Source organism: Rhynchophorus ferrugineus, unplaced genomic scaffold, assembly GCF_030347505.1.
Source record: "Rhynchophorus ferrugineus isolate W39M unplaced genomic scaffold, kcgeb_rfMv2 rfM1, whole genome shotgun sequence".
In the NCBI taxonomy this organism is placed as follows: Eukaryota; Metazoa; Arthropoda; class Insecta; order Coleoptera; family Curculionidae; genus Rhynchophorus; species Rhynchophorus ferrugineus.
This window is the reverse complement of record NW_027472580.1, coordinates 22,370,066-22,395,839: the sequence shown is the minus strand read 5'-3', so window position 1 is coordinate 22,395,839 and position 25,774 is coordinate 22,370,066. Positions and strand designations below refer to the sequence as shown.

The window sequence follows — 25,774 nt, the reverse complement described above, 5'->3', positions numbered from 1 at the left end:
GTGGTCATTATTTCAGTGGGCTTTGAAAGTTGAACACACTCAGTTAAAATATTCCATTCGTCAACATATAAAAAGTGTGGTGCTCTTCTTAATAGCCATCAAAATAAATTGTTGAATATTAAAGTAGAGTTTTCCTATCAGAAAATGTATTTATTACAAATATTTCATATAGTTTATTCACCTCTCTACCGTTAATACTTTTAGAAGAAATTTAACAACTGCTACTGCAAAAATTTCTTCAAATCTTTCGGAATTGATGCAATTTCTGAAACCTTTGGAACCTAATTTTAGTTGTCAAGATTTTAGCAAAAAAGTTTTGACAAACAAAATGCTTCGACAAAAATCGTGAAAGTTTATCAAAAAAGTATTTATTACCTATTATACCAGTCTAAAGTATTACCTATTATGCCAGTCAAGAGTATCTTACTATTAATTTTTACAATTTATTTTTTTTGAACTCGAAAACTAGCGTTCCAAAATGCTGCTATATTAATTTACAATATCCAGTTATTCACAAGCAAACTACAAAAAAAACATGAAACCACATATATTACATATAAATCTATATAAGCATAAATTTTTACGGGGCATTACATTACATTCAAGGTCTCGCCTAGGATGACACTGCCATATTGTTAAAAATCAGTCGAATGAACTAGTAGAACCGAAAATAGTAACTAACAGTAAACCACTGAAACAGGCGTTAGTAAAAAGTAGTCAATTATTAAACAGTCGATTGTTCCCTATATTCCGAACATTAATACTAAATATATATATATATATATATATATATATATATATATATATATATATATATATATATATATATATATATATATATTAATGAACCAATAACTTAATCTACGTCTAACATAATGAAAATAATGCCCAAAATAAGTAAACAATAAACGCACCATAGATACGAAGTGAGCCTTTTAGATACCGTCGCGGATTTTAGCATAGCGATTAAAATAAGTAATAAGTTAAAAGTATCGACATTTACATATTGGACGTCGCGAAACATTTCCCAAAAATGTTCTACAAAGTTAGATCTCTATATCTGTGATTATGACATGGTGGCGTAATTACTTCACATTTTATTTATTTTTGTAGGCTCCAAAGCTCCATATAGTTTTTGATTCAGCAATGCTCCCAATTTCGAAAAAAGAAGAATTTGCGAAAGAAATTCATACATAATTTGTTATTATATACATACATTGTTTTATAATTTATTTAAATATTAATTAATGGGATTGATCCTATCAAAAAACAATGTTTAATCAACACATTAAATTTTGTACGATTTATGTTATCAAGTATACCATAGCAACAAACTGTTTCATTAACACTACTGTAGCAGTTCACAGGCTTAACACGTACATTTCCGTCATATTTTTAATTTTATACCATTTAATTATATACAGTTTTAATAACAATATATTTTTATTGGTTTAGTTTAGTTTTAATTTAATCTCATTTATTCTCACGACGTTATATATGGTGATATTAACATTGTTAATAAAAAAACAACGTGTACATCATTTGAACAGAAAATTTTCAAACACAGACATAACAAATTTCCATATGGAACCTTCATAACAATAACAAAAGTCAAACTAGGGAAAATATAACTTTTTCCTGTGTCAAAATCCTTGAAAGTTGTAGCAAAATTTACATTTCCATTCGGCTAGATGCCACGTATTTTTATATTTTTTCGTATATTACGAAAGTGATATCATGTATACTGGAGTAATAAAAGTCGTCCCACAAGTAAAAATGTTATTTTGTTATTATTATTATTATTATTATTATTATCATTATTATTATTATTATCGTCATTATTATTATTATTATCATTATTATTATTAATATTATTATTATTGTAAGAAAGGAAAATTGTTTTAATTAATCTGAACGTTTCTATTTGTATGGCTAATAACAGTTACGCAGCTAAAATTCCGCACAAAAACCACAATTAAATGTATATTTGGAGCTAAGCTATTTCGAATCCAATTAGATATAAGCCTAGATTTCCAAGTTTTTTCACCAGGCCGTCATGGAAATTCGTACTGGGACTGGGACAGTTTTCTTGCCCGACGATCTATCACATTTCTTTGACACTTATTCAAATTAGATTATGCTGTTATTGAAAGATGTCGCTTAGATATATTATACTGATGAAACGAATCGATTACACATTCATATAAGAAGATCAATCATCTCGTCCTTTTTTCTGTACAAGTATTTTAACGTAATAAAAAATAGGCTCCACTTAATCTTCGAAAAATCGAACATTATATCCTCAATTTTTTTTTCAAAATCCTTAAAATATAATTTTAATTATACATAATAGGAGCTTATAAGTAGGTGCTGACATTTTTAATAATGCTTTAAAAACAATATAATTAAATTTAATTCTAGAAATATCTAGACAATAACAAATAAAATTAAAAATACAATAGACAATATAAAATTAAAAAGATTTCTACAGATATCTTCATTCTGAAATATACTTTAAACATTTTGATAACTAAAAAAATTACATGTGATGAAATTAAATATGCAATCTAGTTAATAAACACACTTAATTTCACAGTGCTTGTACATAACAGTATAAGACATGACCAACAATTATTTTTTCCACAGAACTCTTTAGATTAACATTATAATTTCTTCTATTTTCCATAGAAAATAAAATTGATAAACTCTAGTGACGATTAAAATAAATCGGAACCATTCCTTCTTTTTCTGTTTCATTTTTGTTCCACTTCTTCAAGATGTATTTTTTTTTAATTATTGGAAATTCTTCGTTCTACATTTATTTTTCTGAACCTCGTTCTTCTGAACATTTCTGCGTAGCAGCTTCTTCTTATACTTATAACTTGGACCAATTAAACCAAAGGGACACAATTTTGAAATTATAATAGGTCACTGCTTATTAGCAAAATTATAAATAATAATATAAATTAATCAATATAAATAGCATATATAGTAGAAAATTATGTAAATAGTTATGAGGAATAAACCCTGTGAAGCATTCTTATATTATTTAAAACAAATAAAAGCATTTTGCTAACTTTTTTGTCAAAATATTTTTACAGATCACTAATGAGAAGCAAACTAGGATATGTGGTTATTATTGAAGAAAATATATAAGTTTACTATCTCTCCAGTATGACCGACCACTCAGGTTTTTGTGTTTAATTTTATATTTCATAGCTACTTAACATTATTTAACATTCGATACATCTAATAAAGTAATTTTGCTCTACCCCAAATTACTATAGAAATGTTCTTACTAATATCAGTAATTATTTATTACTATTTTGCCTAAAAGGAATACAAATTGCGAATTGTATTTAAAATTTAAAGTTGTGGAGATAGTTGGTAGATTTTATGTGGTCAGTGTAAAAGATTGTCAAAAATAGGTTGTCTAATTGTTGTAAAATTAAAATTAACTGAGATGCCGTGCGGAATGAAGTCGATATATATTAAATGGAATAATATGAAGATTTTTAATAACTCAGTTGTGATGCTGATGAAAAATAGATTGGTTTGAGTTTACAGTGAAGTCAAACTGGGCTGATAACTTATTTTGAAAAACTATTCAATATTATATTAATGTATTTACTATTTCTTAAAAATATATTATTTTCATAGGCAACATGAAGGTTTTCAAGAAAAAAAAAAACTGTTTTTATTATATTATACAAGGTTACGTTTTTTAGTAGATAGGCCTGGATGTTGCGACCGTCGCGGTTTTGAATCCAACTGGGGCATGGTTGTAAATTTATATTTGTGATTATCCAAAAGGCAAGAGTGCAAAATACTATAGGGAAAATGATCCAAATCATGCCAGTAACCAGGCTGGGTAAGACTGGATGTTTTCTGGGATGATTTCTAAGTCGTTATGCTTAATGCTGAGGACCAGGCTTCGGAACCCACATTAAGCAGTAGATCCAATCCAGATAAACCCTAGTTGGTATAAAGGATACCTTAAATTATAACAAAAAGTTCTAAATTACTTTTAGCATGTTATGTTTTATGATATTAGCCGACTTACAAATACGTGGCATTGCTGGTTTTTGTCAAAAAATGTTCTAAATATAAATCAATTATATCTTACTTAAATCGGGTTTTCCTTGTTTATATTATTCCACTTATTGCAATTAAATTTGTTTTAAAAATATATTTTTAAATATCGGTGTTATTTGTTTGCTCGCTATTAATATATAAACTGAATAAGGAATAATAAATCATAAGGTTTCAAAGCTTATGTTATTATTTTTATATAGCTTATATTATCTATACCATTTGCTAATATTTAAAAATCTGCAATCAAATATCTGAAAAATCAAAAAAATATAACTAAAATCATAAGAAAACATGGCAATTTTCAATTATTACCTTTAGGAATATCTTCAAACATGTTGAGATTTTACGGATATTAATTGTTATACTGAGATTAGTTTTAACAAATAGCTTTATTTAATACACCTATCTAAACAGTTGAAGACACTATAAAAACGAACAAATAAATTAATCTTTATACAATAACAAACAACAGCAACAACGTACAATTTGGTTTCTTTCTTGACTGACACTTGTATATATATATATCTGACAACTATATAACTCTAAAGTCCCTAGAAACAAGTCCTTCAGGGGCGTGCAACTCCAATGGTAAGTAGTGGGACAATGTTTTGCTTGGTTCAATCATTGGCGGTGCTGAAAATGTGAATTTGATTGGTTAGTTTAAACTAATTATGTAGAAACCTGTAAGGAAAACACTTTCCTTTGGTTGGTCTGCCATTTCGACTGATTACTTTGTGACGTCACATATATTGGCCAATAGTATTTAAATGAAACTCAAATTAAATTTTTAAAATTAATTTTTTTAAATAAAATCATATACAAATATACATAAATATAAATAATATAAATATATATAAACAAAAAGCAAAAAAAACAATTATGAACTCTATTCTAGGTAAAATTCAATAACGCCTTCTCATATTTGTTTAATGCCATCAATTTTATGGGATCTATTATAGTTCTAACTTATCTTGATATATTGATAAACTATTGGGATCTATTGGCAAACTTTAAATCTTTCCCTGTTGCTATTGTATTAACTTCATTAAACCAAAAATACAATCACACCTCATAATAACTTTTAAAATTTGGTCTTGAAAATCGTTATGGATTGGACAGTTGAAGCACTAAAAATTTATGTATTTTTTAAATATATTTAGATTTTAGAGTATTTAATCTGTGGAACTATTTAATATAGAATGTAGACAAATATTGCATATTGTCTCTTTTTCAGATGTTTTGTTAAATAGCCTGAAATAAGACTAAAATACAATATTAGACTCTTGTTTTCCTCAGAGCAAAGTTCTCTGGAACTGAAAATATAGACACAACTGGTGATTTAACAACCTCAAGTGGTACTAGACATCCCGTTAAAAAAGAATATGTTATCTAACATGTTCATCTTCTTCACAATTTTCTCCCGGAGAATGATATGAAAAAATTGAATTGATGATGAGCCCTTTTAAAGATTTCTAGAACATACTAGATGAAGGATGCTGTTTCTACCTCCATGTCCTCTAATAGATCCAACAAAATTCTTTAAGCAATCTTGGTTAAGATTTGTTAAACAAATGTAGTTCTTTGTATATTTAGACAAAATAAATTTCTCTAAGATAATAAATTCCATAAAAGAAGCAATTAAATTTTTAATAGATGGCACCGTAATAAATATTTTCTTATCAAGGCAATCAAATTTAAATATAAAATAGCTCTACTATAAAATTATTGAACACTGATTGTTCTAAAAAGTTAAAGTATTACAAATATTTTAGGGATATTTTACAATTAAAAGTAGTATTTATTACTACTAATTATCCAGTTATCTTAATTATTACCTTCTTGTAAGACTTCTTTATGTAGAGACATCATCACATCAGCCTACGAACAACTTGGTAGATAAATTGAATTTTATTACCACTCACATCTTCATAAGTAGATTTAGATATTATATGTACCTGATAAAAACAATGTTGGATATGCATTTACACTGATACCTATTTCGTGAAGGAAAGGTAGTTCTATTTTTTTCACTAAAATATCCGTGACAGACACTATGAGGCTGACATATTTGCATTGTGGTTTATCCAGGTAATTTACTACTATTTACTTGATCAACCCAATTTTGGGAAGGAGCGAGATCAGTCTTTGGGAAACGATGACTAATTTCTGTAGTAGATTTTCACTCAGATACACTACATCTTTTACTACACGGACGCATTGTCATCAATTATTATATTATTACTCCATAATAATTAATGTAAAACAGAAAATATGCACAACGTAAAACGAAGATTTCTTAATGTAAACAAAAACCAAAACCTTCAAACAACAAACTTAAAAATGGATGCCCATCGAAAATGCTGACTTCATACAATTTGATCGACCAATCACGTCCCATGTTAGTGGTGGCACCAGAAATTTAAACTAGCCAATCACAATTTGCGATCCCAGCGCTACCGTTGATTGAACTGAAGAAAACATTTCCATAAGGTCGTCTATACCGTTTTTCTATGATAACATTTCATTATTGTACTTTACACAGATTCCTTCTTTAAACTAAAGAAGAAATATTAAATTTAACAAAACAAGTTCTCTTTTCATATTTGAGATGTCATATTATCATTTATAACATTTTACTAATAATTCATATCTTACACACACTATTCTCAGGATATATGATAACTGCTAATTTTCTATTAAATAAAAAACTAAGTAACAATTAACTTTGTAGTACCAATATACTTAAAAATATTTTACGGTATAAAGAACATTTTTTAAAAATAATTTGTTAAACTAATGTCTTTTTTTATACTTGAGAAATATATTATACTTTATTAGGCTAAAAATATCATTATAATTCTCGCCAAAAAGTAAAAAGCATAAATCAAGTCATATTAAGAAAGTAGTTTTGCGGTGTCCTTAGAGAATAAAATATAAAAGTACATAATAAAAAATGAGTTTTACCGAATGTATATCTTTATCGTTATGGCCATGAACTGGTAAAATACCGGCCTTAACGTTATTCTCCTGTTTATCGCTTCGTTTCCAATTTTAAATACAATACTTGGAGGAAAAGGAAACTTTATACGTCCTATCGATTTCGATTTGAAATGGAAAAAGGATCGATACTAAGTGTTTAATAATTTTTTTATAGTTCATATTGAGGTTTCGGTAAAATTTTACAGAATTTAATATTTATAAAGCATTTGCTTTCAGTTTTTTATATTATTTTTCAAAAAAATATTTCCGTTATTATGAAAAATTATAAATTGCTTATGTAAAATAAACAAATAATTATTTGCCTTATTAAAAATACATTTTTATAAAAGGAAATATTAATCAAGATGAAAGTTTAAAATATCAACGGCTATATCTTGTTATATGTAGCAAAAATATTAACCAGTTATACAAAGGATAGATAAAATAATATTTTTATGAATAAGCTGTTGAGCCACAATATAGCCAAAAAATATATTTGTACAGTGTTTGAATAGTCTACAATGAAATGATGTACCATTCTTGTACCAAAACATCTGCCAGTTGCTTCAATGATGTTGGAGAAGAAAATCTACTTATCACATTCTGCTCTAAAACTCCGGCTAACGGTTCAATTATGTTGAGGTATGGCTATATATATGGAAACCTTATAATTTTATCACATCACTGGTTATATCACATTACCAGACAGCAGACTGATTTCTTGGAATATTCTGTCCCGTATTAACTCTGCCATATTACATGTAGTATATCCAAAATGGCAGTATCCAAAACGCACGTTGTCACTCTTAGTTTTTCCCACTCTCTTCGCTCTGTCTTGAATCCATATTGTTCCATTCAGTTACTATAGTTTTCAATTGCCATATTATAACTATTGAGTCAATAACTTAGTTAATTATTGAAAATGTAGTTTAATTTAATTATTGAAAAGTTGTTAAATTGTTAATCTTCAATTGAACACTAGTTAACAATTCCACTACTTCGAAATTTCCTCTTCTGTGTGTCTGATGGAGTTCATCCAAACATAGGGGTGTTATTGTAGACAATCTTTTCTACATATCCAAGCATATATTCCTTGTATATCTTTCTCAATCTAATTGTCTAATGTAGTAATTATTTGCCACATCCACAACTCGATTTGATTGAATATGCAGTAATAGGGAGAAAGAAGTTACACTCTGCGGCCATATTGCCCAGCCACCTGAACTACTACTACCTTTTTTCAGGTCTATTTCTAAAGAAGTAAACTACATAAAACACAATTAAACATTTCATTTATATCAACTACCAATATGAAATACTTCGCTTTTTAATATGGTATCTTCAAAACTTACTTTGTGTTTTTCAAGCTGTTCCTTCATTTCAGCAACTTGTTGGGATCTTTTTGTTGAATTTCTGTTTCTAGTATGAAGAAAAATATATCTTCAATGAATTGTTTTATTCAATAGTTTGTTATGTTACTACCTTACTGCGTTTACCATATCTGCAAAATAGTTGGTATCATTTCTCTCCTCACACATTTTAACGCAATGCTCATTTATATTCTGAACAACTGCACACACATCTGTGCAAATAAAATTTTTACACTCTACAATAAGATTACCTACAGTTATCATATATTAATTATATCTCACCTTTAGTTGCTTCCACTTTCATGATCATGTCTTGGAGATTGTCAGCATTCAATCAAATTCATATCTATCTACACATTTGTTCATAATTGCATCATTTGTCAATTTCTTCTTCAATGTGCCTGATCAAGTTTATCCAAACCGAAGGGGTTATTAACCACACCTCTTTCCAGCATAAAGAACAATATATCTGCAGTGAACTTTGAAACTGAAAAATGTTATGACTAATGAACCTAATCAATTTTTATTCCAACGCTTATCTATTTCCACCAACTTTTATTCTCGTAATACTCTTTTTATTATTATCATGGCATGATTGACTATTGAGTATATCGGTCCTCTTCTGTAATATTTATGTCTGATCTAAATGCACATATTGAAACAATAAGTCTTCCTTGATTTTATTATATGTTTTTAAAAATTGTATTTATGTTAAAAAGTAATGCCTGGAAGTTCTATTCGACCTCTTCGTAGGTTCTCTTTACACCATTTAAATTCCTATATTACCTAACAGTCTATTAAATGATGCTCTACCTCAAAAACCGCATATCTCTAAGCAGTCTATAGATACTTTTCAGATTAACAGTTTCATCCGAAATAATTGTATTAAGTTTATGTTCAAGAAACAACTCACTGCTATTATACATGTCATATATTTGATCTCTGATAAAGCTAACATCAAACTGACCTTGATTCGTCATCCCCTTAGTATAAAGACGGTCTCTTTTCGGTGAATCTAAGATTATATTTTTCATTTTTTTGAGATATTTCGATATCCATCCATAATAATATTCAGTGCAGCTGCAACACGCTCAAGTTAGTTCCAATAAAAGCCGTAGTACCTTAATAATTAACAGTAAAAATACTTACTCTAGTTAATTTTACCTGCAATTTTTTACTCCATTATCTCATTCTTATTCGAAGTAACTGATTAGAAACGCTATCTGTTATGTCTGGATTCGGTATTTTGAATATATCGGCGATTTAACATTTATCAAAGCAAGTAAAGTGTTCAGATTCAGGTTCAGGAAAACGTTGCCAGTTTATAACCACATAAAAACTAGTACTGTTTTTGCAACTTAAAAAATAAAATTGCTGGATTTTGCACTCTATTTATTTATAAATAAAATAAAATGAAATGGAAAATATAGTCTGACTCTAAAACTAATTTACAATTTACGACAGATACATAACGATGACGTCAGTTCACTGCTGCTTCGAATAGACTATACCTTATATTGCTTAAAGATTGTGTATTCGAGAAGAGGAAGTAATGTGTTTGTGCTAAGACTTAATGGTATAACAAGTAAGATATCCAGAGATAAATGTTTGGTTTGTTTTGTATTAAATTTGGGTCGTTAATTTAGTTTTGTGCCTTCATTCTACAAATCGTCGTTTTTGCCCCTAAAATTAAATACTATTTTAAAATAAATTAGCAGTTTTTATTTCAGAAAACATCTCATCGTTAAAAACCCCTTTATTTATTTTTAAATAGGTTTTTATTTAAAATTACATTAAATATTAACCAGGACTGTAACTCTTACATATTTATTAAAAGAAAATTGTTATATTATTAAGTATTTACTCCATATACTAAAATATATATAAAATACTTTATGTAACGTTAATAAATAAATTCTTTCTATCTCCTTTTTGATCCGCATAAAGTCAGGAACATCGTAATAAAGTAAAGAAAAGTAGGGAGAAGTGAAATTTAATTTGGAATTTTCTAAAGATCAGACTCCTCTCCGCCACGATTTTCGTCTATATCCCCTACGGTTTAGCAAGATGTGGAAAAATATCATGTTGAGAACAGTGAAAGAATCTTACGCTCGGGATATTTCAAAGATTTCACAATAATAAAAGCAGCCCGTAATGGAGGAGATTGAAACGATACACGGATACGTTTTGTCGTTTTAATAGAAAACTACGTATTTTCTGCGGAATGGGACCGATGGCTTATTTAAAGATATCCAGACGGATTTGTGATTTCTCGTTTTGAAATATTAATGTTCGGATAGCAGTTCATCCAAAGGTTATGCATTCCTAAAAGAAAATCTATTTTGTCTAATATATATGTCTCCCGAATATATATTTACAAAAATTTTTAAAAATAACTATTACTAGAAGAACTGTTAGAAGTCATGGATTATCTGATTCATTGAGGAATGTCTTGCCACAAAAACTGGCTGAATTATTTGATTTATTTAAGGAAATCGGTCTTTATTTTAAAATCTAATTTCACCTTATATAAAATTGTTTGAAGATTGATTGCCTTATTGTTTTTTGGTTCCCTTTGAACGCACAACAGACGGAAAGGTTTTAGATTCTCAATATTCGTAAATATTTCTTGATCTGTCTTTATCGTATCAATAAATACTAATGCATTGGAATGAGTCTAAACCAGTAATATCAGTAAAATTATGTTTTGGCCTCGCCACCCTTATTTTTAATTATTGGTCCACAAATTGTAGTCATTCCTTCTATTAACTCATTTTATTCAGTATCCTTGTTTTAATTACAAGAATCGCTTTATTTTTCGCTCAAGTTCATCTCATACTAATTCGACAAAAAGGCAGTCAGAAGATTGCAAGCAAAATTTCTTGGTTTCTTTTTTTCTCTAAGATATAATTTCACTCCAGAAGGATTTTATCATACAGCATTTTTTATTCAGTTAACCTATACCTTTTAAACATATGACCAGATTTATTAATAATAATATTAAGCTCTAAATCAAATAATTTATTACCTGCACCACTAATAGAGTGTTATTGTTATATGTTCTTAAAATCGGAAAATATAACATAATCCTGGAATTCTATCTCAGCGCCACCTAGAGAGCCTGGTTATGAATCTCAAATCCACATAAACACACCAAAAATTTCACCAAAATCGGACCAACCATTTAGGTGTGTTTGATTGACATATACATGGCAAGAACATTGCATACAGGGCATTGATACAACAGCTTTTGTTTCATTATAAAAATGTTTAAATTGACAGAACAAAATTAAATTTTGTTATGTTCATATAATATATGTTCATATAATAAAGTAATAGTATCAAAATATTTTAACAACTAATTGACTTATTATTTAAGGCCATTAAGACAACTTATTTAAGACATACCCTTTTGATACCAAAAAAACATATTTTGATGGCAGTTGTACATCCTACATCCTAGATCGTACACCTCGACCTAGATCCATACCAAACCAAACAATGTATCGATGCTCCATTCTATATTAAAACTAAATTTAGGAAATTATAAAATTATTATAATTTTCATTGAATATGTTGAAATCATTGTTAAATATGAAATCATAAAATTATTATTTTTTCGATGTCCAAAGATGGATTAATGAAACAATGCACATAACACATTCAGATCTATTATTAACTGATCAAATAAAGAAATTTTAATAATAAAGAAGATATTTTGGGTCACAAAAATATCCAATCACTTTTATTATATTATCAAAATAGGAACCCTTTCAACGTCTTACTACTAGTCACAATATATAAATTTTTAGATCACGTTATATCCATTTTTGTTTTTTCTTCTGAACTTGCTATGCTGTTGTGGGTCTTTATTGAATATATATATACATATATATACATATGTATATATATATATATATATATATATATATATATATATATATATGTTTGATTATGAGATTCAATAGTTATTTAATATATGTATTTTCTATTGGATAATCATATCAAGTAAATTATAAATAATATATGAACCAAATGATATTTGCAATAAAAAACTCAGGTTTTTATATAACATAAATAATATTCTATAAGAGAATTGCTTTTTTTTCTCATATGGATGGAATTTGGAAGAGTTATATTAAATTGTTGATATATTGAGGACGTTTCAACGAAATCACATCTATATCTTTCAGGTCTTCACCACTTTGTGAGAGAATAACTTCACTACATAACTATTTACTTTATTTTAAATATATTTTTAACTTAAATATTTTTTTTGTTTCAGCTGAGAAACATATGGCTACCCAAATTTCTCTGTTGGAGTCAATATGAACTAACCGCAGAAACCTGAAAACAACAAGGGACCAATACCTCTATGAAGTACCTTTCCAAACTCGTATAAATTAACCAACAAAGAGGAATTGATGAAAAGTCCACGCCAATAGCAACAACACTGACTTTCAAAGATTTACAAGATATGTGATTTACTTTTTCTTCATTGGTGAACGAATTAGTGATTTTTGTCCATCAATTAAAGAAGTATTTAGTTCAAAACAAAGTAAGTTTATTATTAAATATTTCTACTCGTATATCCGTTTTCTAAATAGTTGCATGTTTAGAATTATTTATAAAATAAATTTGCTTAAAAATACCATTACTTTTGTAGCGCATGAAGGTTTTTTTTAGAATAATAAGAATTATTATTAGTATGACCTATAATGTTAAAATGAAAGAATATATCTGGAGATTCTTATCACTTTATTAGTCCGTACAAGACTAATTTATTATTTTTCCTTTCAAATTAATATTACACTTTTCATATACATTACATTTTTAAAAAAAAGTTAAGTAAATGTACATATTTTTCATTCTTTTATTTAATTTAGATATAATTACTTGACAATTTTTAATTATTTCAAAAAATTAGTTAATTAATATTATACTAGTTATAGTTGTCAGGAATGTACTTACCCATATAAAATAACTCACTATTTGTAGTAATAAAACTAGTTTTAATCTATCTATATCAACTTAACTTGTGAAATTCAGATGAATTATGTACGACAAATAATGAATTGAATAAGCTTTTGCTATTAAAAAAAAATAATTGCTAAAAAAATATGTATTCCTTTAACTCCAAAATTATTACAGTGATAAAGGACCAAATGATCGAAAGAATTACCTACGCCATGATACAATTATTGCATGTGATATCAATATTGATCACACATTAAAACACAGTTTGTATTTTAAATAATGGAAACTTGTTATTATTAAGATGAGAACAAATCATAGTTATTGAACATCGTCCTTACTAACCAAATTTGATAAGATATGAAATCTTTCAAATTTTTATCTCATGTAATACTTGGCGAAGGAGAAGTTTCCAACAAATAAATGTACAACTGACAGTACAATAAATACTAGAAGAAAAAAGTATAATACAATTTTGATAAAACAATACAATTGTAATACTTTACGTTTAAGAGACCAAATTGCTGGACCACAAATTTCAGCATCTCTCACGTATAAATTGTAAAAAAGAATGATAAATTCAGATTAGTTTCAGAATCCTGGACATAAAATTGGGAGAAAAAAAGTATTTTCGTTGATAGCTATAACATTTTGTTAGCTTGTTTGTTATAATTGCCTTCGAAAACTGTTATTGGAAACTTTACATCGACTATAAGTAAGTATACCATCGTTCTTGAGGATCCACTTAGGTGAGATTAGAAAGTGGTATTTGCTTACTATTGCCAAAGGAATAACAATGTCTATACTAAGATATAGATTAACTTAATATGTTACTACTTAATATTATATTAATATTATTACTTGTAATTAACATATTTTCAAACTCACTGTAGTTATAACAATTTAAAAACCTGTTTATAATTTTATAAAATAAAAAATGTTAAAAATTAACTGCTGCATAAAACCAAAAACAAACGGGGATGTACCGTTTTACAACTAAAACGAAATGTAAATTTTTAATAAAATTTTATGTTATTAGGACTATTAAAATAAACAACCCTTTAAATGAATAAGATATCTTTTATAGATATTGGTTTGACTTTTACGGTTATAATACTTAGGTGCGAAAAAGCCACGACTATATAAATTTTATTTTATATTCAATATATTTAATAAAATTGTTTAAAAGGGCCTCAAATTCTACTAAACCTTAAGTTAAAATATATCAATATTTTATCAGTAATATTCAGGTTTTTTATAAATTTTAAAATAAAAAGCCATTTAAATAAAAAAATATTTCTGTATAGGGAGCTAATGATTTTTTGACTGCGGCCCTAGAGCGAAAATATACTGTCAGTTTTATATTCAAACTATTGGTTTACTAAAGCTGATATTGTTAAATCTAAATTTATATAAGCACTATCATTATTGTCATCAAATAATATATTATACGTAGATGTTTCAAAATTTGTTTATTTTTACAAACTTTGTGATATGACTAGACAGGTGTCTAAAATCAGATCATATTCATGATTTAATTTTTATTACCTTGTTTACTTTGACTAGTTAGTTATCAAAATATTATCCATTGTTTGATACAACTTTTTCACAACTATATGGCAACATGGCTATACCGTGTCAAAGGAATGATTCAGCAGTCTGATGAGTGCGCTGCGACTGCTGTATTCTTCACGGAATCTGTTACTTTCTCTTGCTAGTTTTTTGTAATAATGCTTTTTTGAATTGACATCGGAAGACATCTGGAGAAAGAGTTTCGCTTTGTTTTAAATGCTCGTCATAAATACACAGCAAGACTTATTGTCTTTATGGTAGGTACAGTAAATTAACTCTTCATCGCCCATCGCAGTACTTCACAGAAAACTTTTATATTTTTTCAAGCAATAAAACAGCGATGTTGAAACTGTTCTAAATGACATTTTCAATCAGTTTGTGTAACTGTCCATTTTTCCTCATTTTGGTTTGTTCTCATTCCATTGTCTGATACTGCTTTGAGACTCTGAGTAAAGCTATCGTCCAATAAAACAGTAATTCATTATTATTGTACTTTTTCGCTATGGGAGGCCGTTATAAGTTTCTAAAAGCATTTCATGTGTTTCAGTAACAGATTTGTTCAAATCAAACATCAAAAGTAAAGGATGTCTAAAATGCTATGTTAAACATTGACATATTCAATTGTTATACATAACGAAAATATTACCCCATCTAAAATACATCTATAATATATAATTATATGCCAAGAACTTGATAATGGTTAGGGATAATGGTAATAACAATAATTTGATTCCTCCAAATTCCTCCAACTCTAACTTTAACTTTTTTCGCTAAGTTTGGTTGTCTTTAGGCACTTTTTATTATCTTCATAAGTGACCGAATGTTTCAATTTGGAATATTTAAGTTTCATCTAGGAATACAAAATTATATAAGGTATATTGAAATAAATTCTGAATGAATAAATTTGAACAATGGATACCTTTCAGAATTGGACTGAATATACTGTTTAAATTATGTCTCCTAACAGTTTATGGAGGGATAACTGACATCCTTCAAAAAGCTGCATATCCGTAAGTATGGATATTTCCCGAATAGTTTTCTCTAAAATAGTTGTAGGAAATTATGTTAATATAAAATAAACTACTCACTGTATTCATAAATTTCATAAATTTAATCTCAACCGCTTTTTATGTGGGTGTTTTATTTTCGGTGAATACAACATTATGTGGTTTCTATTTTTTGATGATTTAAGTGCAGCTGCAACACGCTAAAAATAAAATAAAATAAAATTTCAACAACTTAATATTTAATGGTATTAATACTTATCTCCCTAACATTTTACTGGCAACACATGTCCCCCATTAACTTGTAAAGTGGCTATTTGCAGATTCAATCAGTCCCTGATTGTGTCCCTTTAATAGCTTTGAAATTTTCAATCAGGTCAATTACAAATATTGCACAACCATTAGAAATTTCTTAACCTCTTATTATTAATATTAATTTTAACGTTTTAAATAATTTTTCAGGTTTAGGACAACAGTGTCGATCAATATCAAGTGAAACCGAATTCATAACCTCTAATTATTATCACTAACGTTTTAAAGAATTTTTTAGACATTTGAATACAATGACTCGTTCGGTTACATGTTCCGACTTATCTCAAATCGTTTTGTCTCTTTCAACTAGAGTAACGCTAAATTGTAAAATCAGATAAAATGATGAAAAATCCGCTACGAATTTAAAACGAATTTTACATTTTTACTAGCTGTCTTTGCCAATAACAGGTCAATCGAGAAGTCCCTGGCCTACAATAGTAAAACATATTACTTTGGCAAAATTAGTTTTTTTTTTATTCAACATAATTCGCTTCAAGAGCGATATACTGATTATAGCGACCCTCCAACATTTCGATACAATTTTTGTAGTATGATTTGTCCTTTGCTTCAAAATAGGCATCAGTTTCGGTGATCACCTCCTCATTCGACGAAAATTCCTTCTCAGCTAGCATTCTTTTGATATCTGGGAAGAGTAATTAGTCGCTGGGGGCCAGATCTGGGGAATGCGCTGGATGAGCAAGCAATTCGAAAAACAATTCATGGTTTTTTGCCATCGCTTTCACTGACTTATGACTCGGTACATTGTCTTGGTGAAGCAACACTTTCAGCATAAGCAATGCGGCCGTTTTTCGAGGACTTCGTCCTTCAAACGGTCCAATAATGCTACATAATAGTCGCTGTTGATGCTCCTTCCTTTTTCAAGGTAGTCAATGAAAATGATTCCATGCGCATCCCAAACTACAGACGCCATAACCTTGCCAGCCGACTGTTGCGTTTTTCCACGCGTTGAAGCGGGTTCATCGTGTGTAGTCCACTCAGATGATTGTCGATTGGACTTCGGAGTGAAATGATGGGGCCATGTTTCATCTTTTGTCACATATCGATGCAAAAACTCGGGTTTATTACGCTTGATCATCTTCAAACGTTGCTCGGAATCATCAACTCGTCGTTGTTTTTGGTCAAAAGTGAACTCGCGCGGCACCCTTTTTACATAGAGCTATCTCATACCCAAATATGACTGAATGATATGATGTACACGATCAGTTGATATCTTTAGAGTATCTGCTACTTCACTCAATTTCAATTTACGGTTACTGAAAATCATTTTGTGGATTTTTTTAATGTTTTCGTCGGTAATAGCCTCTTTTGTGCGTCCACTTAGTTCACCGTCTTCATTTGGCCATGTCTAGACTTAGCATACCAATCCTTGATGATTGATTTTCCTGGGACAGTGTCCGGAAATTTTTCTTCATATATATTTTTCCCTTCAAAAAGCAAAATTTTATCAACACGCGAAATTCCTTTTTATCCATTTATTTCACAATGACAAAAGTTGTTTCACTCAAATTTATACACATATCTTTTGACGGTTAGAGCTAACTAAAAAACATATGCATTTAATTCTAGTAGTGCCACCTGTGTGTCAGACCGGGGGCTTTTCAATTGACCTGTTATATTCGATGTCATCTATGACGTGCATTTCCTGTTTTATTGGATACTGTATCTCTATTGAATTAATTAGTTAGATTGATCGTTGAAGTTTGCAGGTTGATCTGTTATTCTGTCATGTGTCGAAACCAGACACCTATTTGAGCTTATATCCGAAATGTTTTAACAATTACTCTATTACCCAACGAACTTCACGCATAATAAATAACGCCAATCTAGACAATTTAATATTCCACCGTCTCTGTCACCCTGTTATTTGTTCATGGAATTATTCTAACATTCTGACATGTAAAAGTCGTTTCAGTTATATTTTACCGAACTTTAATAACTTCTCTCATCAAAATTCATGAAACCGCCACGAAACAGGTAGAATACAAATATTTTGTTTGCGAGTGTGCGAGAGTAAGTCGGGTCGTTTCTTTTCGGTGTATATTCATCGTCGGCGCCGGTCTTCAGCAAATATGATTTTCAAGGTAAAAGGGTTAACGGATCCTCAACATCATCCCATAAAACTACGAATGTGTGTGTATCAATATTTCAGGCTAACTTTGCTCTCGTTAAACTTCCCATTACGTGTAATTGTTTCATTCCATTGGGTTGCCTCTATTGTTATCTGAGGATTTGAACATTAACAACATCACCATGAATCTCGAAGTTTTTGTATGGCTAGACATTAATCCCGAATTGCGATGTAGTTTACCTAAAATAGAGAATTATAAGGGAGAGCATGAATAATCTTGTTCAACGCGTTCCCTGATAAAACGGAATAAAATAAATAGAAAAGTAACCATTTTAATTTATTTGTGAGCCTATTAATCTTAACAGATCGTGTTAAGGTGTATTAAATAGTATCGGGAACATTTGTAACCAACTTCACGTTGAACATAGAGTATATATAGAAGTTTTACTTAAATAGGCAAAATCGAGGAAATATTTTGCGTGGTCCAACTAGTTCTGGCTCTGAAACCACTTTTTTTATTGGTTCATTTGAACTTTCTTACAAAACTTTTGATTGGGCAATTTCTATAAACCATAAACCGATTGTTTTTTTCTATGGTTTGTTTAGGACGCCATTTTTGTGTGTCTGGCATTGAGTACGACCAGCATTTTTAATTATAATCACTATTATTTGATTAAAAGGTAACTTCATTCTCAAAAGTGCTGTTTATCCAAAATATATGCCGAAATAAAAAAAACGGGCGTCGTTTTCCTAGGAAGAAACAAGTCAAGTTAACTATATTATGGACGTGTGTGTGACTCAGCATTGCTTTTCCCTGGTACGTGTACAATTATTATATAGAGCTTTTGTAATCAGATATATGTTATTTATAGAAATACAATAGAAGATATCATGAAAATATTACCCACCCTTTACAACCAAAATGTGTCTAAATTGGCCGGTGGCAAAATTACATTGAAGATGTGATTATAATACATGAAAGGTTTTTGTTATCTCTTAAAAAGTTGCTTGTAAAGTGCCATTCTACCAATTAAAAACTTAATTATTTTGAAGAGGTTCATTTACTTGAAACAAATGTATATTGGTTAAGATACTTATAATTAATATTTTGGCTTAAGGCTCCTTAACCGAGATAACCTTTTCAACAATGATGTTAAAAAAATACATCAATACAAAATAAAATTATATAATTTGTAGATCAACAAGATCAACAAGATGAGCTAGATTTTATAGAAAAGAAATTGTTTTGTCATATTGTTAATAGATCCTTAAGCTGTCTAACTAACTTTTTGACACACAATTCCACAACTTTCACAATAACATTCTAAAAATAATTATAACTTGCCTGAATACATTTTTGTTTTGAACAAGTAAGTAAAATATTAACAGACACGGACTGTCATCTATAATGCTCAGTTTTTAGTATGAGGGAACGAAAAGATAGCAACTTTAATAAATCTTATTCAAATTGATATCACTAAAATAGTATGAAAAAGGGAAAAAGCACTCAAGACAATTTTGATTATATTTACGGGAGATTTGTTGTTTTCATTGATTTTACATTGACCCTCTTGAAAACTTATCTCGGTTAAAGAGCCTTAAACCAAAATATTAATTATAAGTATCTTAACCAATATACATTTATTTCAAGTAAATGAACACCCTAAAAATAATTAAGTTATTAAGGGCACTTTACAAACAACTTTTTAAAAGGTAACAAAAACTTTTCACGCATTCATTCGTCACATTTACCTTTAATGTAATTTTGCCATCGCACAATTTTTGATTTTAATGTGCGAGTAATATTTTCATGATGTATTGTCTATTCTGTTGTATTTCTGTAAGTAACGTTGTATGTAAATATAAATGCTTTATTTAAATAATTGTATACGTATCATTTAAACGCCTAAGTCATACACGCATCCTTAATCTAGCTAACGTCTGGACGAACGAACGAACGAAAATGACATTTGGTTTTTTTGTTACCTCACATATACTGGATACCCAACACGTTTGAAACTGAAGGTACATTATAATTAAATAATAGTCGTTATAATTAAGGCACAAAAATGTTGATTGTACTTAATGTCAGACACACAAAAATGGAGTAAAATAAACCAAAGAAACTATGTAATGAAGTTATATAAAGTAGCCAATCAAACGCCTTTGTAGCGAAATTTAAATGAACCAATATATATATGTATTATATATATAATACTTATGTCGTATACATATATTTATTTGTATATTAAATTTATATTATATAAATAAATTTACATTGTATATTTATTTTTATCGATTATATTTATATTTATTTACTTTTACATATATTTATATTTAATTGAATTTTATTTAATAATTTTATTTCAGAAAATTGTTTTTATTTAAATTTCATTGGCCAATTAGACATAACCTCAAGGCTGTCATTACTGCCAAGCATTACTAATGAGCCAATCAAATGTCTACAGTAAAATATTTTTCTTACAGGTGCCTAAAATGGAGATTTAAATTAACCAATCAAATTACTTGAATGGTCAATTATGCGACCTCTGGATGTAGGGCAAAGCCAAACTTTGCGCAGAGGCCCCAATTGAGTTGCATCTCTATTACTCTATGGTCTATACGTATGAGATAATAAATATTTATTTAATATTTTGACAGTTGTCTACACTGTTATATAAAACATATTACAATATATCAAAAAGTATGATCTTTAATCTTCCCATATCACTTTAATGAATGCATTGAATTATATTAAAGAAATAACACGTTAAATAAAACCTTATTATAAAAAAATTGAATGTTGACAAGATAATCCTTGGATTTTTATTTCCCATGCTTTCAGTAAAAGCATTACTCATGCTTTTAATAAAAATAAAGAATTTGATCAAGGCTGCCACATGATCCATCCAGAAAATGATCGGGTTCTCAACCTGCTTATCTATTCCATTAAGCTGAAAATTGGATCACTGCGATAGTGAGACCAATATTGCAAGATTTACATTTACTAAAAAAATTTAAACGTACTTTAAACAATAAATATTTCAAAATACTGCAAAATGTTTACAATAAAATGTCGTTAACAGATTATAGGAGAAGGTTTCCTCTTAGAGATATAACCTAAACCTATTTCCCCTCATGTGAAGATAATGCATTTTCTATAGATGTTGTCAAGTTCCTTTTCATCTAATGGTATTTCGCAGAAAGAACTATTAAACCCTATTACTTCTCTGTCATTAAGCACAATCTCCTAAATGGATATCCCATGAAATAGGTATAATTATGCTTTTCCTTAAAATCGATGAAGTGATGAAATAGCTTCCACTGTAGGCGATATAATAGTTGAGTTACAGGTGTTTTTAAAATTATTCCAATATTGTTACATAAATTACATAGTTTTTTAAAATATAATTAACATAATTTAAAAAATATATATTTTATCTCTGTTATCGCTGTATCAAAAAATATATTAATCTAGAACATTACTCGTAATCGCATGATTTAGAGTTTCCTTTTTACAAATTAAGGTTTATCTGAACTGACTTACCCTCCTTAGTGTTAACCCTATTGACTTTCAAAAGACCAACACCAGAAGATAACTAGTCTTACACAAACTAGTTGAAAGGGTGATTAGGATGGTTTAAAAAAGAGCCTTGACTTTCAAACATTCACCTGCGGAAAATTACAAATATAAATACGAAATATCCTTGTTCAGATTTTTAGTAACTACAGGGTAATCCTTATCCCGTTACGATTTCATCAAATTTTAAGAAAGAATATATTTTATGCTCTCATACTGATAATTAATTCAGATCCAAAACTTGAAACAAATAATTAATAAAATGAACTTTTAACTTATGAAAAAACAACGATAACTTTTGATAGTATATAAAATAACTATTAATTTTTGTGAAAATTAATACTTTGTTTAAAATTGTGTATACCATTGAATATTTTACTAATTGGTAGTTATATTCTCTCCATATTTCTAACAACATTTAAATTCCATAGCTATGTCAAAGGAATAATCTGCTATCCTATCAAAATTTGGTATGTATAGACGTGAACTGTGTCTTATATAATAATATTCGCCTGTGAATATATATGTTATGTGATTTGAGCAGCAGAATAAACTAAATATAGATCATTGATACTAGCATGATGATTACATTGCTTAACAAGGAACCAATTTATAGTTATTACATTTCCGATATTTTGCTACCAACGCCCATCAAATACTTGTAGAAGCTTCTAGATTATAGGTTTTGGTTACAGCGATTTAAAAGTGGTGATTTTGATGTAAATGGTAAATAATAAACTGGATGACGAAAAAATTGAAAGGCAATGATTTGTTAGATGTATGGGATGGAAACCCAGCTCAAACAGTTACATTGAATCAAATGTTTCCAGACTTTTATATCCGTTGGGAAAGATGTAAAATGCTCGAAAGATAAGTTCACAGGAATTGATTGGAAATGGCATCTTGACAACGCTTCAACATTGCGGTTTCATTGTTTACCAGACGAAACAAAAATGATTTCTGTAGAGTAATGTGATTGGTGATGAAGAGTGAATCAATTTCGATAATCCAAATCACAAAAATCTATGAGATTGTCTAGTATAACCATCCTCATAGATGCCGAAGCAAAATATTCATGTCTATTCAGATCTTGTTATGCAAATGGTGGGAACAGCAATTTGAACCGTGCATTGATCGAAAAACGTTCAGAATAGGGCCAAAGATACTGTAAAATTATTTTACAGCACAATAACGCTTCGTCTCATAAAGCAAAACCGGTCAAGGAAGCGTTGGCTGTACTTAAATGGGACATATTCTCTGGAGTCGATTCTCCAGATGGAGTCTCATTCTCCAGATCTTACCCCGTCCGCAAAGGGTCACGGGTTTGCAGAGCAGGACTTCGCCAATTCTGAAACAATTAGAAAATGGCTCGAGGAATAGTTTTGCTCAAAAGATAAACAGTTTTTTTTTGTCTGGCATCCATAAATTTCCTGAAACATTAGCAATATTTATAAAATCATGTAGTTTTTTTTGTGAAAAAAAAAACAGTAATGACTTTCCGGTACACCTGGTAGATATAATTTATGATTCTTATAAAATACAACATAGCCCAGCCAATTAAAAAATCATTATAGATTTTCTTAAACAAATGTTATATCCGCCCTAATATTCAACGCCATTCTTCCATATTTAGAAATATGGGTGAAAGATAAAAAATCGAGAAATAATGGCCAATATATTAGCCGCTAGCGCAATGATATATCGGCGCAGGAAGCAATAAAAATCGCCGCGCCAATAGATCGGGACCCTCCCTTTTTTTCTCGCCGACCGAATTTTCCAGGAAACTTGCCAAAACTTCTGAGAAATAAATTCAGCCGGGTCATCCTGTTCGCTCTAGCCGCAACAGAAACAATATCAATCGTCTTTTATCTCGTCTCAGTTACGACCGCATCTGTTGACTTTGGGCCGCAGTCAAAATAAGCGTAGAAAAAAGCTTGTAGCAGTAGAAATTAGGTCACCCGTTTTCTTCTAGACGATATGGATATATTTTTTTAGAGCAACTGGAACGCTTTGAATATGAGAAAATAAATTCCAAATAACAGAAGTTTTGATATTTCCGGTTATATATGGTTTCTTCTAGACTTTTTCAAATTATATGGAGAAAATGAAATATTTATGATGTTATAAATTTAATTAATGTTTTGATCATTATAATTTCTTAAACAATGTGATGTTGAATAACGATAGCACAGTATTTGCTGATACAAATGTTGAGGCCTTTAACATTTGATATACATTCAATATATTAATATTTGGTTTTACTTGGATTAAATCATACGGAAGCCTTTATCTTATAATATTGAAGTATTTCAATATTTCATTTTTTTAATGATATTTTTATTAAAATATTCTTATTACAATCTTAATTATAAACTAATTTATTTCTACATTTCATTTGTATTTGGATTAAATCACAAGCAAGACGAATGCAACATAAATACATCAATATGTATTCCTCTATTATAAAATTATATTAACTTAAGCTAGAGTTTACACTAAAGGCATACACTTTATATAAGTTCGTATGGTTTGGTTCGCTTCAACTTCGTTGTCCAGTAGTTGTATTACACGTTAGTATGATTTAGTAATCTTCTTTCGTATTTTAAGGGGAAGACTTGGTTAACGTCGCAAATTCATTTGATTTCCAGGTCACCGTGCAGTTCTTTTCAGTTACGTAGCGATAGGCATTGGTAATTATTCGAAGAATTTTGTTTCGACAGCGTTGGATGATTAGCTGATTTGAATTTTTAGTATAAACCCATAGTTAGGGTATGAATTGGTCTAAATTGGCTTTATGATTGTCTGATATATCAATCTCTTTGATTTTAGATCAAGTTGAGAGTATCTTTCGACTAACCAGAATAGTTGTTTTATTTTGGTTCAAATGTGTAGTGCTTTTTGTCTAACGTGGTATTTCCAATTTAATCTACCGTCCAGATGGATGCCGAGGTATTTACAGGATAACAATTGGCTCATTTTACAGATTAATCCCAAATGCCAAACTCGATAAAAAGCTTCCGATACATCCAGGAATATTGCAGGGCCGTATTTCTTTTCCTCAAACGCTTTTTCAATAGCCTCAGTTACTCTTTGCACTCTATGGATTGTTGAGTGGTGATTTCGAAAACCACACTGGAAATATGGTATTATTACAACATTTTTAACACGTTTAAGTATTAGTTCCTCAAATACTTGTGATATTGCAGGTAGCAGCGAAATAGGCCTGTAAGATTCGACTTGTTCTGCAGATTTGTCAGATTTTTTGAGCATAATTATTTGTGCCACCTTAAAGCATTCAGGAGCATATATTAACAGCATATATATTAACATGATGATTGCTTCTCGTGGCAGTTCTTTCAATAATAACGGTGAAATGTCATCTATTCTAGGTGCCTTTTTATGATTGAGGTTTTTAATTTCAGTGGCAACTTCCAATGGGGAAATTAGATTTAGATCTACATCATGTTGATAAATAGGAGATGTATCCATTGTAGATTCTATATCATTAGGTTTAAATATATTAGCTAAGTATTGTGCGAACAATTCAGCTTTTTAATATGTAATATATCAAATTAAAATTAACATATAATAGTGCATAAACATACCACTTTATATAGTTTCATGTGGTTTGATTCGCCTATATCTTCTGATTTCCAGTGCCTTGTCCTGTAATTGTATTGCTTTCAGGTTGTTGTGATTTTAGTAACTTTCTTTCGTGCGTTATTACGAAATCTTGAAAGACTTTTGATCGTGGAACCATTTTTTCTCGAAATCATCGTAAGATTCTTCGTTGCTTATG

The 25,774-nt window shown here is 29.2% G+C and overlaps 1 protein-coding gene across 1 annotated transcript in view; it reads left to right on the top strand.

Annotated features, from left to right (window-relative positions):
* LOC143206494 (uncharacterized) overlaps positions 1-25,774 on the top strand; it is an 80,212-nt gene that overhangs the window by 19,917 nt on the left and 34,521 nt on the right. The window contains exon 2 of the mRNA XM_076419063.1: positions 12,730-13,002. The gene's annotated coding sequence lies outside the window, so the exon portion shown is untranslated. The remainder of the gene's footprint in view (positions 1-12,729; positions 13,003-25,774) is intronic.